The sequence below is a fragment of the Ictidomys tridecemlineatus genome, chromosome Y (genome assembly GCF_052094955.1).
Source record: "Ictidomys tridecemlineatus isolate mIctTri1 chromosome Y, mIctTri1.hap1, whole genome shotgun sequence".
Taxonomy (NCBI): Eukaryota; Metazoa; Chordata; class Mammalia; order Rodentia; family Sciuridae; genus Ictidomys; species Ictidomys tridecemlineatus.
In genome coordinates, this window is record NC_135494.1 from 25,664,685 (window position 1) to 25,682,946 (window position 18,262).

General features: G+C 31.1%; 1 long non-coding RNA gene across 1 annotated transcript in view; it reads left to right on the forward strand.

Moving 5' to 3' along the window:
• Window positions 1–11,430: 11,430 nt before the first annotated feature.
• Window positions 11,431–18,262, forward strand: part of LOC144371873 (uncharacterized) — a 117,038-nt gene continuing 110,206 nt past the window's right edge. The window contains exon 1 of the long non-coding RNA XR_013431974.1: window positions 11,431–11,528. This is a non-coding gene — a long non-coding RNA (uncharacterized LOC144371873). The remainder of the gene's footprint in view (window positions 11,529–18,262) is intronic.

An 18,262-nucleotide genomic window follows, 5' to 3' on the forward strand; every position in this document is an offset into this window, starting at 1 on the left:
AAACTCTGTTAAGCCTTCCTACCAATCAGAAAGTCTATATTATCTTGACATTTTGCCATGTAGCTATTACTTCTGTAGAAAAGTGTTCCCGTTAAGTGTTTTGTTTATTTTTAATGTTATGGAGTCATGAAATTGCCTACTAACCTTCTAAAGCCATCTCCTACTGAAGGTGTAGAATTGTGTAGTTGGATGTAGGGTTGTAAGTGTAAGGACCTCTGTAAGACTCAAATGACCAAGGTTAAAGTTTCAGTCCTGACCCAAGGTATGCAACCATGAAAACATTGAATAAATTCACCAAAAAGCAATTTTTTTAACCTGTAAAACTGGCATGATGCAAGATACTAAAGGATTTAAAAGTGCTTCTCAGATTTTCATCTTTCAGGAAAATTGAATTAGAAAATCAAAATGCTCAGACTGACCTAAAGTATTAAATCTAAATTTACCATGTAAAGGCATTAAGAGAAAACAAATAAAAAACAAAGACTGCAATCTACTCTCAAGTTTTTTTAGAAGAGAAAAAATAAATATTTTAATATCAAAAGATGAAAATACAACTTCAGGAAAATGGCAGCTCTTTGATTTAATATATTTAGTTTTATGAAAAAAATTAATTTTCTGCATTTCTTGTTTTGTCTTGGACTAGACTACAACACTAACTTTTTCCACTAGCATTTGACTTAAATGAGAGTGAGTGAATCCTGATGGATCAATAAATGTAGTTCCTTAAGCAAACACTGACATCCTTCTTAGCCTGTTACCTTCCTTTGCAAATTGGAGAAAATAGTACCTTAATGTTAAAGCTATTATATGGATTGACAGTTCTAGACATGGTTTTAAAAGTTTTATGTGTATTAGCACATTAAGTTTGTATGATGATATCCTGGGAGGTAAAATTATTTTATTAATTCTACAGATGAGAGAACTGAGGCACAGAGAATTTAAGTCACTTGCCACATGCCAAATATTCAATAAGTATTGGTAAACATTCAATAATATTCATTAATATTAAATATTTGTTATTTATTATAGTATATAACATATAGTATATATAGTATAATATATCATATTATATATTGTTATTAATTTATCATGGAAGGGTTATTGTATATTTATTATAAATATGATGCATTGTACATTTATTGCTTAAATAATAATATTTCATTATAAGCAAATATAAATTTAAAACAAACATTTGATTAAACTTGTATTTTAAAGTCTCATATTTACTCAATATTTATATACTTATTTATTTGTTCATGTTCATTAACATTCACTTTATTGTTATTGTTATTAAAACATTTAGTGCTGATGTGGGTTATAATCTCTCTATATATATTATCCCAAATTTTAACATGAATTCTATACAACAATATTTAAAATTATTACTTATAGCAACCATATTGGTTTCTTTTTTTCCCATTCTTTTCCCCATTCTGGGATGAGGCAGTAAGAGACAGACAAATTTGCATGCTGTATGTAACACAGTATAGGAACCCTGAAAATATGAAAATGAGAATTTTTATGCACGTCACCTTCTCCCTTCCTGAAAGAAGGAGATGAACAAGGGAAAGAAGGAAAAGTTCTAAACTTCTTACCCTCTGGATATAGTGGAAGTCATGAGTGTTATGTATGGGATGGAATGCTGTGTTTGTTCTGGGTTTTAGCGCCTTTGAAATGGAAACACATACCTACAGGGAGGTAAATCTCTCTGGTTTTCTATCACTATTCAGTCATCATTTAACTTCTAAAGCTTATCCTTTAATCCAGGTTTTAATAAAGTTTTCTCAGAAAATCCTTACCATGCAGAATATAGAAGTATTCACTGCCTGACAGTGCAGTTCATATTAGACATTTAGTAAGTGAGAGCTGTATAATCACTATTTTTGATCTCATTCTCTTAAAAGAAACTTCTTGATGTTGCTATAGTCTCCTACTATTAATGGTAGATGCCAAACTTTAAGGCTTTCATTTTAATTTGTTGTTTCAAGAGAATTAATAAATGTATTATATATGAATATATGAGTTTTTATAGATGCTTGAAATTTTTTGATATTACATGTTAATACTTGTACAAATTAAGAACATGTTATTTATTTGGACTGAACCCCCCCCGCCACCCCATTCTTGTGGATAGTAAGATGGCAGTGATTTCAATAGTAAAACATCATTTAAATCTAATGCCCACTTAGCTAAGTCTTAAAAATATCAAGAAATCCTTAAAGGGACTTTAATACTTTGTCTCCAACTCTGATCATTCAGAGAACACAGCCCAAAAATCTCTCATTGATGTGGAGAACTTTATCATGGATCTTTACATCTTAAAAGAAACTTTGTTGCGTCTAGCTTAGTTTAACAAGCCTGAGCTCTTTATTTTTCTTTTGATTTCTGTAATATCATCAGGATTATCTAGTAATCATTGCCAATTTGGCTTCATTTAGACATTTGAGATACAGGGATGTGAAATTTGAGTAGCATCAGATGAGAGTTGAAGATTCAGAATCCACCAATGACCAGCAAAATCTGAGAAAAAAATATCTCTGAATCTCAGTCTATTCACCTAGAAAATGACAGTAGTCACAGAACTTTACTAATCTTAAATGGTTGTGCTATCAAAAAGTAAATATTAAAGGAACATGGAAGGCTTTAAAACACTGAAAGCATTCATAAGAAATTATAGGATTAACAGAAGAACAGCCAAGATTTCAGTTAACTTAAATAGTTGATAGGAGAGAGGGAAAAAATTACCCATAGTAGAATGAAATGGGGATGCAAACTAGATCTTATGAAATGGGTAGTAAGAGGATATTAAGGACAATTTTATAACAAAATATAACAACATATTAGATAATTTATATGAAAGGGTAAGAAAGATTTTTTGACATGATAGCTCCATAGAAAGATTATTTTCCTTTGAGATATAATTTATACATAATAAAATGCACAAATCTTAAATATGCTTTGACATTGTATACTCATGTGACCATCATTCAAATCTAGAATTTTAAAAAAAATTTGTAGATATTCCATAACTACTTGGAACAGTAGATCGGAATTACCTCAAAGAAGATTACCTCTTCTTTGGCTGAAACAAGAAAATAAAAATTAATTTCGCCTTATCTCCAGGATTTTTAGAAATTTACAAGTCTTCTATTTTATATCTATTCCCAAAAAGAGAAGCAAGAAAATGTCTGGATTGGAATTGAAATCTTGCAGTTTGCTGTTAGAAAGAACTTTCCCATGCTCTAATACATTGAAGATGTGGGATTGTACTGCTGATCCCAAGAATATGTACCCAGAAACCTGTGAATGTGACTGTATTTGTTAAAAGACTCTGAGCAGGTGAAATTAAATTAGGGATCTTGAGATAAGATAATCTTGAACTACTTGAGTGGGCCCCTATCCAGTGACAAGTGTTCTATTAGAAGAGAAGACAGATGGTGGAAAAGGAAACATGATCACCAAGGCAGAACCATGAGTTACTCAAGCACAAATAAGGAATGCTTGAAGCCATCAGAATCTGAAAGGGCCAGAAAAGTTTGTCTTCTCAAACCTCCAGGTGTTGAATGCGGGAATGTGGGGCCCTTGGTGGTAGGTAGACAGCAAGGATATTACAGGCAGTCAAGGAGTGATTGACAGTAGAAAAAGCCTGCTGATTTCTCAAACTTTATTCTATCTTATACACTGGTGGAGATTTTGTTTGTTTTCGAGGCATAAACTAAAGAATATAGCTCCAAAGAATCCTTAGTAAAGTCATATAGGACTTTAATACCAAAAATAGGGAAAAAACAACAATGAATATTAACATAATTTTCTTTTTTCCTGATGTGAACACATACACAGTGTCAAGTGCCCACTTTGGCTGAAACAAGAAAATAAAAATTACAGGAGTGTTCTCAAGAAAGTTTCCAGGTTAGGATATTGGAAGAGATGAGTTATCCCTTTAGGATTGATTTATAGAGCTAATAATTATTCATTGAGTTAATATTATGAGATCTTCGAAGTTGTGAGTCTGGTAAAGAGGACTTTGAACATATTCTACATCTGTTCTTTTGTTATTATGGGTTCACTTTTCCAGAGTGTCTCCTCATCTGCCTTATCTTTATGCCAGGTCCAGTCTTCCATTTATAAAAGCAGAACAGACATGGCAACATTAAAAAATATAAGACAATTTGTTTTTTTAATGTATATGAAATAATAAATACTTGTTAAGAAAACATAATGGTTTGACAATATCTGCTCAATCTTAAATTATTTACCATTAAAATACTAACCTGAAGGTATTTATTAGAAAATGTTTCTGAGAGCATCTTTAATGTTTTCCTTGTAGTTATCCCTTAGCTTTCCCAACATCTCATCTGCCTAGAAAGTATACTGTTAAAAAATATTATAATAACAACACATGATATGTGTAATGGCTAAGATAATGATTAAGATATGAAACAAGGCAATAAATATAAGGGATATTAGTTTGAAAGTAGTCTAAAATAAGAAGACTGTATCCTAAGGAAATATTTGGTAAGCATATGGGACTTTAATACCAAAAATACATGTGGGTTCATTGGAATGATTCACATTGTAAGGCTTACATTTGTTTTCCCCATCTCAAGTTACCTTAAAAGAAATGGCAAAATATTTTAGAAAAGCATAAACATACCAACACACACACACACACACACACACACACACACACACACACACACACACACATATACTTTAGCCAAATTTTAGTGTTCACTTTCCTACAACAGTTTCATGACTTCATAAAATCATTCAATTATTTGAATATTCCATGCTTTACTGTGTATATTTGGTCGAATTAAAAGTTTTAATGTCTTTCTAGGTCTGAAATTAGGACACTAAATCAATATGAATAGAACTATAAAGGTACTTTGACTATTTTCCATAAAGCCTATAGAACAGAGTTTCTTAGAACCTGAAAAAAATAATTGAAATATAAAAATGAGTGTGTTCAGAAAATAATGTGCTAATATTGTTCCACATTTGACCCTTGGATGGTTACACTTCTATTTAAATTCCACATTATCTCAGGTCTTTTTTTTTTTACTTTTAATAGTGATGAGAATGTTATGTTTCAAAAATTATGACTGTAATTACCTTCCTCTCAGTCTAGCACATTATGACTGTCAGTGCCATTCAAAGGCTGCAAGTGCTTTAATTTCACATATTAAATTTAAGTATTGATGCGTATGTTCTCTGATTTCAGAGAGAAGACTATTGCAATGAGGGACCCACACTTGGGGCTTTTTGGATAACAATTTTATTTAGAATAAGCAGGGAGTCTTTGATCATATCCTTTAAATTGTACCTTCTGCTTATGCTGCTTATGGAGAATAGATGAAGGTTTTAAGGAAATTAGAACAGAAGGTAGGCAAATCTTCTCTGTTAACTAAATACACAGAATCATTGTCTATGAGAAACTTGGGCAGTAGGGAGGGTGTTGGTGTGGGGATGTAAGGGTGAGCTATGAGGTCAAATAAACTGGCTTTGTTACTGATTTATGGTATCATCTTGGGCAAGTGCCTGAAACATGTTTGTTCTCATTTGTAAAAGTGTGTGTGTTGGGGGGGTAATAATAGCTCCTACCTAAAAGTATGCATGTAGATTAAATTAGGTGATGCATGTGGAACACATGACCTGGGGCTGTGATATAGAAGCAATACAATTATCCTGTTCATCTCAAGCTGTACCTACTGAGGGTTGACCAAAGACTAGGGATGTTTAGAATGGTTTTGCCTAGTGTCTCGACTCAGCCTATGTGAACAAACAATGTTAAGTGATCATTTCTGAAAAATATGCAAAATAATATATTTATTTTTTAATGGAGAGTTGATGTTTATCTGTCTCAATTGAGGCTAAAACTTAATTAAAAATAACTTCAAGTTTTTCTATTCTTTTCTTCTGTGTATGTACTAATACTGTCTCCTATTATATTTAAATCCTACAATGTATTTGTTCTCCATTCATCATATACTTACAATTCTGTTTTCTAGGTAACATTATTTTCTTTCCTCAAGTTCATTATCTATGAATTCCCTCAAATTTTCTTCTTTAAAAAAATCTCTACTTGTCTTTTGGGTACTTTCTATTACATTACAAATACACCCATGCCGGTTCTATCTAAAATACAATGAATACACTTTTCCTACCTTGATTCTTTAACTCTTTTAATTTAGCCAATGATTTATCTTTCTAACTTCTCAAGATGATCTGTTTTTTTTTTTTTTTAGAGAAATGTGATTTGGTGTTGATGTCTACTTCTCCTTACATTTTGTCTGCAACAAATTGCCTTCTGTCTCTTTCACCTATTAGAACTCCTCAGAGACCTCTCTGACAGAAGTCCAGGGACCTCTGAAATTCCACCTCCAACACATATTTTTCTTCTTCATCTGAATTTACTTCCTCTACTGTATCAGTTTTTCATTCAGAGACATTATCTACTTGTCTACCTTCCATGACATCAAATATGCATGTTCTCTATACACTTCTCTGATATTTCATCCATAATATTTTCAACAAATTATACTTTATCCTCCTACCTCTTAAACATTGGTGTTATTCAGAGTATTTTTTCTAATTACTCAAAACGTGTTCTACGCTGTTACATTTTAGCTACCATGTACATATTTCAAAAGTTATCTTTATGTCTCAAATCCAGAATTTGGTCTGAACTTCAGACCAATATTGTTATTCACATTTAGATGACTTCTTTGGAATATCTCACAAACATCTTACCTTCAATGTTTAAAATTAGATGACTTTTCTACCCCAACCCCTCAGGCATTTCTATAATTTCTAAATAAACAAATTTCTAACTACTCAAACTATCAAATCTAGAAACACTTGAAATTTTGACTTATTTTTAAGATTTCTGCATCCAATTTTTTTCCAATATTGCTAATTTCAGTTATTAAACATTTACCAAACCCATCTCCTCATCTCTTTCTCTAACATCACTCTTTGGTTTTAGTCTCATGTTATTTCTCACTATATTAATGCAATATCCTTCTTTCTAAATTTTTTGTTTCCCAGCATATATCTTAAATTTATCCACCACATATGCATTGGTAAATGCTATTGTCAATGCAACCTGAAAAAAAAATCACTGTTTCACTCAACAAATACTTTACCCCTAATTCCTGTCACCTGCCACAATTAAAAAGCAAAATTTCACATAGAATGCAATATGTAGAGGCTTATTTTTAGTAATTGAAATTTTTTAACCAACTATAATTCTTGGCTACATAGAAAAGTAATTCTTGATCAGAATGGTAAATATCAAACACATTCACCATTAGAGTCACTTCTTCCTCCTTACAGAATAATTTTGTATGGGTTTTTTGTTTGTTTGCTTGATCTTGAGGATCAGGGAAAAAAATCTGGTGAAGTCTGGTAAACAGATGAGAGATGAAAGACTATTCTAGGCAGAATAAGAAATAGCATAAATAAAAAAAGCAGAGATATTAAAAGTATGGGTAGAGCTGGTGAATACCCTGTTGCAGAAGAAGCAGAAACAATATAAAAATGGTACAAAAAGAGTTTTGAGAAAAAGAAATGATTAAAGTCTAAAGAAGAAAAATAGGGTTGGGACTTGGTTGTGAAATGACATACTGATGAATTTGGTACACATCTAGATAACAGGAAGCATAGTTGGCTGTAAGTTACATATAACTGGGTTATGACCAGAGGTAAGAACTTGTAAATGATTGTTCAACCGTAGTGTAATTCTATGGTTCTGATGGTAAAGGAAATTGGAGTCAAGAATGATATAGATTTTCATATTTTGAAAAATATGTGTGCTCATTCAAGATAAGAAATGAAGGCTACAATGAAGGAACACATGATTGTGGTTCAGAACATTATATATTTATGCATTTGAAGGGTCTTGTGGATAAACAGAAATGATAAACTGAGAACAGGGATCAGGCATAGAGATAAAGATATGGGAGTTATCAATTTGAAGTTGATAGGTGAATCCAGACAAGCAGTCAGTTCCACCCAGGGAGTTTATGTAAACAAAATGATTGAGTAATACTAAGAACAACATAAAGACTCAAAAGAACAAAGAAAATGTAGTTATAGGAAGGTAACAATATGCAAAAGAAGAATCAGGAAAGTCAAATCATAGAGTACAGGCAAGAGAATTGGTAAATACTGATAAATGTTACAGAAAGGAGACATAATTAGGGGATATGGGAGGCAAGTTGGATTTTACCCCACATCTCAGAAAAAGTTTTATTGTCAATGTTTATTCTTGTGCAGTATTCCTAATATGATCTCCAAGTGGCATTCAGTCCATATTTGTTCAAGAATTGCTTAAGTTCAGTCCATGAAGAAATTATTCTAAACAAAACACTTTCTTAGTGGTTAGAATTGCTTTACTGCCCTGTCTCTGTGAATATAAAATACTATTTAAATAGTAATCATGTACAGTTAATATAATAGCAGTAGAAAATTTTCATAAAGTGTATTTTTTTCTTTAAATCATTGCATTATTTTTGTAAGGCTATATAAATACTTATTTACTAAACAGAATTGTTATCTTCACATGTGTATGAAGTAGTGGTTTTGTCTTATTGTTTTGAACAAAGTAAAGTTTGATCTTTTTTATGTACAGATCTCAGTAGATTAAACATCATAAGATTAAGGACTATGGACTGCATTTAGCACAGTCCCTGGCACATAGTAAGTGTTAAATGAATATTTTTTTAAATGATTATATAAGTGAGGTAGTAAACACAAAGAAGAGTAATCTATTAAAAGATAAATGAAGGAGCAAGACAAATAAAGGCACTGCATTAGAGAATAAGAACCATATTTATAATTTAAATTAATAGGGTTTGCCACTGAATAATTGAAAGTTCAATAAAAATGGCGGTAATTATAATTCCCAGCGTACATCTTTATGGGATCATTCAATTTGAGGCTGGCTGATATTTTACCTATGTAATATTTATGAAGTGTTATTTTTTTAAGTAAGCTAATAAGATAAAAACACTTCAAGAAGTTCATTTAAAACTATTTGTGTGGCAAACTTTTAAAGATATCAAAGATGAATTATAAAGTGAAAATGAATGCAACAGATTATCCATGTTATGCATACACTAATCTAGTTTCAAAATGATCTCCATTTAGAAAATAAATATAATTAAACGCGAGTTGCTTACTGTCCCTCATAAGATCATGGATTCCCTCTAATTCAACCATCCTACCATAATAAGAAATCCTCTGTATAATGTCCTTGACAAGCTAGTAATGCTCATATTGCCATCAATCTCCACCTCCCTTTCCTTATTGTGGTGTCTAAGGGTTTTAGAACATCAACAATGCCACAAATGTGGTGTTTCCATGGGCCAGGCACCCAAGAACTTACATATTTCTGAACTATATAATATTTTCCATGTTTCTTATATGAGGTAACTTATCCTTTAGAGAATAAGACACCCAACTAATGAAGTAGAAAAATTAAACTTTTATCCAACGTTTAGGTTGACTACCCAGAATATCTCTAAAAATATGTTGATAAGCAAAATTAAGTTTATTAGGCCTATCGCTTATTGAAGAATGAATGTGACGTGGTAGTTTGATAGGTCTACTGTAACAAAATCCCACAAACAGGGAAAATTAATAGAAATTCATTGTCTACTGTTGTGGCTGTTGTCAGGGTTGATTCCTTCTAAGAGATGTGAGAGAGAACTAGTTCCCCTGCCTCCTGCATGGATTTTGTGAGTTTTCTTGCAACACCTTTGGTATTCCTTGACATGTAGATACATGATCCCAGTCTCTGACTTCATGTACACATTACATTCTCTCTGTGTGTAATTCTGCCCCCAAATATCTATTTTTTAAAAAGACAATAGTCATATTGCATCAGGGACAATTACCATTTTTATATGACCTACTGTAACTTGACAGGTTACAGTTACATCTGCAGTGAGCTATTTTCTAAGTGTGGTCATGTTCTTAGTCGGACTTTAAAATGTACATTTTTAATGGATTCAATTCAACCCATAATACTGTGTCTTAGCACGCTTTCTGAATGAGGAAATTAGGAAATATTATTTATTAAATTTTAGGCATGGGTCATATGAATTTTATGGTAAGTCTTTACAAAGTGGAGTACTGGTTGGGACTGAGCAGATGTTCTGACAGTTTTTAGATTAGTGGGCAAATGAAAAGAGGAACATGAAACATGTTTTTGTTAAACAAACTGTTAATCCTGATAGGTACTAACACCATTGGTTGATTCATGGTCTTATTTAAAATTGGGAATATGTTGGACCAGTCAGATTAATTTTGCCTGATTTCAGTGTTTTTGTAAATAGGGACTAAAGCATATATCTTGTCACAGAATTGATTAATACATAAGAACTTGGGATTCAGTTGATTTCAGTCCTCATCTATATTAACTTCAATTACATAATCCTAACTTCCCACCATTGATTGGTATAACCCAAAGTAATCTGTTCTGCTTCTGGAAAGCTCCATGAATAATAAAATTTAGCCTAAATTTGTAACTCTGCTGTAACTGTTGTTGTAGATTGCTTTGAATCTTTCTCCTCCATGATTGTCTCCAGAAAGATTATTAATTCATTGGTCTCTAAATCTGTTTGTCTATCTAGCTTAATTTATCAAGTCCCATGTATTCTATTTTCTAGCCAAATAATCTAGTTCCTTCAGGTTTTCAAGTAAAAGCTATTACTGTAAATAATAATAATTTTATAGGATGATGATTTTGTTGATATGTCTAATAGCATTGATTTGGGTAGTAATATCATCATCATTACATATATTTTTGCTTCCTAAAACCTGGTTACACATGTAACCACAAAATGAATTAGAGTTTGTCTGATTCATTTCAATCATCTTAACACTAAACTTCTAACATTAAGTGTTACCATTTTAATGGCAGCACAAATAACCATATGGGATTTCTACCCCAAATTCATCTTCCTATTATTTTGAAGTTAATTTGAAAATATTTGAAATACTATATACACTTTGTCTAAGATATTATAGGTGATCATATTTGTCAAAACTATTCTGTTCCACCTGTCTTAAAACAGAAAATTCTAAATTTAAAACAGAATTTCAGATAGGTCTTTTGTAATCAAAGCAGATACATACATATCTGCATTTCAGGGGAAAGGGGTGACAGATGTTAAGATTAATCTCTCTTGCTAAGAAAACATTATTTTGTAAATACAAACAATGTCAAGGTTTATAGAATTCTACTCATTTTAATTTACAAATATTCAGTGATGGATAATTAGATCAGTACAATGAAGTTCAACAATCAACAGGAACCTTAAAGCAATTTAGAGTCACTTTGAATCTTTAAAGAAAATCCAATAATCACTTGAAAAACAAAATCAATGGTGAGTTTTAAATGTTTCCTTTTTGATTTGCCACAGGGTCCAAGTTTTCTCTCTGAGGCCGTTTTTCCTAAACATGCAACAAAAATTGAAGAAATGGATCCTTTTTTCAACCTTCATGAAACCATAAGCAAGGTAGGGGAAGAGTCCATCCTGAACTCATAAATGGAATTGGAAAGGTTTTTTTGTGACTTATTGTTTATGTTGGCAGATGCAAGAAAGAAAAATAATCATGAGAAATAATTTGTAAAGCATGCTAGAAAGAATTTTAATGTATCATATTGTTTTTCTAAGGAGTAAAATTAATAAGCAAATATCCAAAAAAATTCATTCAAGGTCATACAAATCTATAACTGGTATTTTATACTAAAATATGTCCTTAATATAACAATTAACTTTTCCTTTATAATCTGAAGATAGGTTTGTGTTATATTCCTAATGCTCTTCATCACTTTAGACATTTACGTCAATGCAAAATGGGTCTTTGAATTTCTCTGTCCAAAGTTGCTTTCAATATTCAAGATATTTCTTTGTGGTACTTACTGGTTATAGTAAGAAGTGATTCTTTTTTTGAAGGAAGAGGTTAGTCTGCTTTAAAAATAAAACTTGTTTTTACTCTATGGTAGGTGTATTTATATCTTTAGTGCATTTCCTTAACCATAAGTTTATTGTGAAGAAAATTAAGTTTTAAAGTGTGAAATAAATAAATTTAATGTTTCTGGCATCACATGACATCATACACATTTTTACATTTGCCAATTATTTATCTGAACTGTCAAAACCTGCCTTTTGGGATAGATTTTATAAAGGATATTGGCATTTCAGTACTTTAAGAATAATCCATATTTATATGTGCTTACTTGAAAGATTTAATCATCTTTAAATCTTAGTGAAATTTTACAAGGTTTTTTTTTCTCCTTCAAAAAAAGGAAGTGTGGCAAAATGAACCAAGATTTGGTGATGGAGTGAGCTCAGGAGAGAAACAGGAGTCTAAGGTCATCTCTGACATTTAAGAGCTAGAATTTATTTTATTTCTAAACCTTTAAAATAAGAGAAGTGTGAGTTATATTTTATTTAAAATTGTTCTAAGCTTGAAATATCTGGATCTTAGCTAAATGTTTATCATAGTTTTATTTCTAGTCTATCCCAGTTCCATATTTTACTTTTTAATATCTCCATCATTTGATTTTATATTATTATTTGGATATAAGAAGAATAGAAATGAGTTTAACTACTTCCTTAGTATCCACAATCTTAAAACTTACTGATTATATATGTGTGTGTATATACCTACATATTATTTCACACAAGTATAAATAAATATAAATATGTATATATATTTGAATTAATATATACATATATTTGGGTGAACATATGCATATACTTTATGACAAATAAATGTATATTTTCAGATATTCTGGCTACTTAGAATATAGGTTTTTTACTTATTTTTAAGCAAATAATTTGAAGATTTAAAGGTAATGGAATAATGATATTTTCTCCATTTTTCTTGTTTTTCTGATGATCAGAAATATCAAGGATTTTGGTGGTAGGGGTGATTTGAGACCATATTAACATCAGATATATAATGAGATGAGAGTATTTTTAGCAAAGAAACCGTTGGCTCTTTTATTATAAAGGTATACACACACATGCTAATTCTCAGATCTTAGCTGTATTTAAGAACAGTGCTGAGAACATGTTGAGAAATAGGCATGTTGAGAAATAGGAAGGGAGAAGGGGAGCCTTGACATTTTCAAGAGGTAAGTATTTAATGTGAACTAGACAGAAGATAAGAGATTATTAAAAGAGAAGGTATAAATGTTTTTATATATTTTCAAAAATATTTGATGTGTAAATGGATATTTCATTAAACCAATGAATATTGTGAAAAATCCATGTCTGTGAAAAAAAATAGAACCCATTTAAAGGCAGAAACAAGAGTTCTAGGAATTTTTTTTATGACCACATGTATGATCCAGATTTAATTTTCTCTTCCCAATTATAGTGGATACTTTCATTGATATTGTAGACATGGACAAAGGGAAAAAAAGGATCTTTACAGTGTAATCATTTTACAAATAACAGAACTGAGGACCTGTACAAAGAACTGTTTAATAGTGTCTGAATTTATTTCAATGTGAATTTTTTGGAAAAACAACAAAATAAAAGCACCTATTAAGTATAGAATAACTGAACAAAATACATGATGAGAAAATATGGAGCTTGGATTTTAGTTCTGTTTTAGCTACCAAATTGCCATCTCATTTAGTACAATGTTATTTTTTACACCAATAAGTCATATACTCCCAGTGTTCTTCCTCACTTGCAGTCTCTGAAGTCAGAAGACACTATTTATTGTGTTTTCTCTAGAAATGTTGCATGTGTGTGATTCAGTACCATTATTAACATTAAAAAATTCTAGGGCTAAAATCTTTAAATAGATTGTTACCTGCATTTTCTGAGTTTTGTTTTTACTTTAAGGCAAAAATCTGTCTAATTCATGCTTTCTTGCTTTTTCTCAAAGATGTGAAAATATGTATGTATTTATCTCCAAAGTATGAAAACAGAGAGCTAAAGTAATTAATTCAATGCTGAGAATACAGAAAGTGACCCAAATGGACTTGTGAAGAATTGAAGTCTTTAGAATGTCTCATTTCACTAGGGGTAATGCTGGTGTTTTCACAGCATGTCACATGTTTATGACATTCCTGTTCCACATAATAGCACAATATGATAAAAACAACATTTGACCTATATTAAAAGACACACTAGGATCAATTCTTGTCTATCAATTATGCCAAACTGATATAAAATATAAGAAATATTTGGTAAAATTGTGACACATATTTAGTACTAAATATTAATATTTAGTACTAAGGAATAACCAGTAGTATAATATGAATAAATATTAAAACATTTTCAAGAAGCTAGAGTAAGTGAAATATTAGAGATATATTCCTTGTTTCTTCCAATAAAAGTTTGTATTTGACATAACATTGTAAGTCACATATTCTTAGTTATCTGTTTAAATAACATAATAAATACATGCATTTAGTATCATCAGTGATGATAGTGATATCATCTTGTATCCTTTCCAAGTGGGTAACAATTTGCATTCTAGACTTTCTCTTACATTATATATGCTTTTATGTGAATATAAATAATTTCTGCATATAAGAATGTATTATTTGTGCTGTGCTGAATTTAAATAATATTTTTAAATAAATGTCATATAGTATGTGAGTTGTGAGTCCTTGAAGGTGGGTATTCAATGTCCTGTAGTGTTGTTGTTGTTTTTTTTATGAAGTTTGAATTTGTCTTGGCATTTGTCTTTTTGATGTAAAGCATGGAACCTTATAAAGTAATGCGTGAAGCTCAATATTGATACCAAAAGGTGTAATCCATCATGGCTCCAGTGACTGTCAGATGGGTCCATATACAGTTGCTGAAGGGTGACCCATGCTGCAGCAATGTTGAGGCTGTTTTTCTTATCCTCTATAATTACCTTAAAGGTAGTATTTATTCTTAAAATTATCACAGAAGTCAAACATGAAATTAAATATCAGTATAAATCTTAGCTGCTTAATCTTTCAATAACTGAATAAAAACCAACATGGATTCATGTTTTGAAGTAGGCTTATTTACACTCTCCTTTTACACCTAGGAATTTTCTAGCTATGTTTTCAAATCTTCAGCATTTCACTCGTAAGCTGCTATTAGTTATCTAAGCATTCTAGTAGTCTACTGTAAATGACACAGGGAGTAAAAACACTTGATATTCCAAAACAATTAGTACACAGGAATTGGTCCCAGGTAATTAGTAAGGCAAGTAAATTATTTCATAGTGCGTTACAGGAGGTGATCGTAATGTGGTCAAAATATGGAAGGGGAAAGAAAAGACTAAGGATAGAATGATTTATGTAATCTGTGAGGAAAGGATGGAAGGAAGAAGATGGAACCTGAGATTACTATTAGAAAATTTGAACAATTCACCAGAGAAGTGACATTTGAGAAATTTAGTAGTTTTAAACTTTGTCTTAATGTCATTGAGCTTCCCCTGAGAGTGATTTAAAGATTGGGCTATTGGTGATAGTGTGTGAAAAATAATGATGTGCATTTTAGAAAAAAAATGACAGGTTTGTGAGACAATTTTAAAATCAAATAATATGTTGCATAATATATGAAACACAAAGAAGAGTGAGGAGTCAAGAGTAATTTTAATAGTTCTATCTTAAGCCAAGTTGATATTATTAGTTAATTATTAACTAAATCAGGAATTGGTTTGGAGAAAGTGATGACTTTGACATTGGACATGTGGATATTTGACATGCTATGGTACATCCAGGCAGATGTATTCAGGAGGTAGCGGGACACATATGAGTTTCCTTGGGAAATCCTGGCCTACAATGCACTGTAGAATATATATAGTGTCCACTACTCACAAATCAATTTAAACTAAAAATTAATTTTGATTAAATTAGAATTTCAATTAGAGTTTCAATTCCTCAGTGACATTAGCCACAACTCATGACGGGTGTCTAGGTATGCCAGTAGCTACTGTGTCTCAGCAGATTACAAAAAATTTATAGCATCATTGACAATGCAGGTGATGTTACCCTGACAATCATGCAGAGGAGGAAGAACAAAATGAGATGGAAAAGTCCTAGGATAAAATGGCACTTGTAATATGCAAAAAAAGAATAATTTTTAAAGGGGAAAATTTTGAAAACTACATCCATTCAATCAACTTTTTACTCATATAACTTTTAAGCCAATTATTTGGATTTCTTTTATGGTTTTCTTCCTCATTTATGCCTGACCTTCAGATCATTGCTATATTCAGTAAACAGGTTCACATTGCTTGTTATTCATTCCTTAGACTATTTTAGTAGATGTAATGTCCTGTATTTAATATTTATTTTTTATTTAACTTATTTTATTAGCACTTTATTCCTAAAATTTTGTTCATAACAGATATCTAATTAATGATGGGCATAAACTTATATTTAAACAAAGCAAAAAATAGTTTATCTGTATTTAGAAGACTTTACAAACAAATGTGAATATAGGTTATTTGGGGTACCAGAGGAAAGGTATCATCTATTATGTTATTGGGTTGACATTACATTTTATTTGGCACTTCAAATACTCTATATTATAAGTAAAAATCTCTGAATATGAACGGTACATCCAGTGAAGCAAAAATATATGTGGTATCATGAAAACCAACAAATTATCTAATTATTTTTGCAAGTTTTTCAAGAAATATTAGTTTGACTTTTTATTGTCTTTCTAACCCTATTTTAGAAAAGAATGTCATTGTTTTTCTTTAATATTAGATATGCAGTAATAGTATAAGGCTTTCAATAATACTTCCTTAAGAAGAATTACATATTTCCTTTTCCTTTATATAATGTCCAACTATGATCTTTTACTAAAAGTATTTAGGGGTGGCCAGGTGTGGTGGTACATGCCTGTAATCCCAGTGCCTTGGGAGGCTGAGGCAGGAGGATCCTGAGTTCAAAGCCAGCCTCGGCAAAAGTGAAGTGCTTAGCAACTCAGTGAGACCCTGTCTCAAAATAAAATACAAAAATAGGGCTGGGGATGTGGGTTAGTGGCCAAGTGCCCCTGAGTTCAATCCTCAGTATCCCCCAAATTATTTGGGGGTATTAAGGGTGGGAGCAGGGATGACAAATGGGAGATCAGTGGAATGAATCTGACCAAACATTTTTATGTACATATATGAATATACCAAAGTGAAATTCACCTTTATATATATTCATAATGCATTAATTTAAAAAAAATTATAAATAAGTAGAAGAAAGATCAATAGAGTAGAGGAAAGAAAACAGGAGGAGAGAGGAGGGAAGGGAAACAGAAGTAAAGGGAACAGAATTGGAGTAAATTATATTCCATGCTTATATAATTATGTCAAAATAAACCCCAATATTATGTATAACTATAATGAACTAATAAAAATTCTCAGAAGTAAAAGAATACATTAGTAAACATCTGATATTTGAGTGGAAAGGAGTGGCAAGGAGTAATAATATTTAAAAAGTAAAGATAGCAGGGGTGCGGGGGGGCTGGGGTTGTGGCTCAGGGGTAGAGCACTCACCTAGCATGCTTGAGGCACTGAGTTTGATCCTCAGCACCACATAAATGCAAAATAAAGATATTGTATCTACTTAAAACTAAAAACTAAATGTTTTTTAAAAACGTAAAGATAGCACTGGCTGTGCATAACTTTGTATGTTATTTAAGTATATCTATGTACCCAGCAGAATAGAATAGTGACAAGTATCAGTGGTTCAACTTAGTAACAAGAAAACATTAGCAAGTTTTGCACCTGCTCCAATTTGCACCTTGTAAGTTTGCAAGACACACTGCTTCAGGTCAATTTTACCTTAGTATTTCAGGAATTCCAGATATTTTGCTAGTCATGATAAATAGCCTTGCAGTACAGTTGTCATTAATTAATGTTGAATATTAAGAGTAGGCAGTGTATTCAATCTGCAGTGCATGCATATAATCTGTTTTTTTTAAAATCTCTATTTTTCAGGGAATCTATAGCATTAATCCTAAATGTACTCTCTATTTAACAACAACAAAAAGAACTATTGGGTATTACAATATTACAAAGAAAATATAGTAGGAATAGTGTTTTTTTCTCATTATGTATGTGTAGAAATATTAAAGTAAGATTAAACTTTAGAGTAAGGCAGTGTTGATCAAAGCCTAGAAATTATGGTTAGTAATCCTTATATAGTTTGTATCCTATAATACATTTATATTTTCTTTTTTTTTGGATATAATTTAAACTCAGTTTTATAGTGATGTAAATAAAGATATAAGCAAAGGTTAAT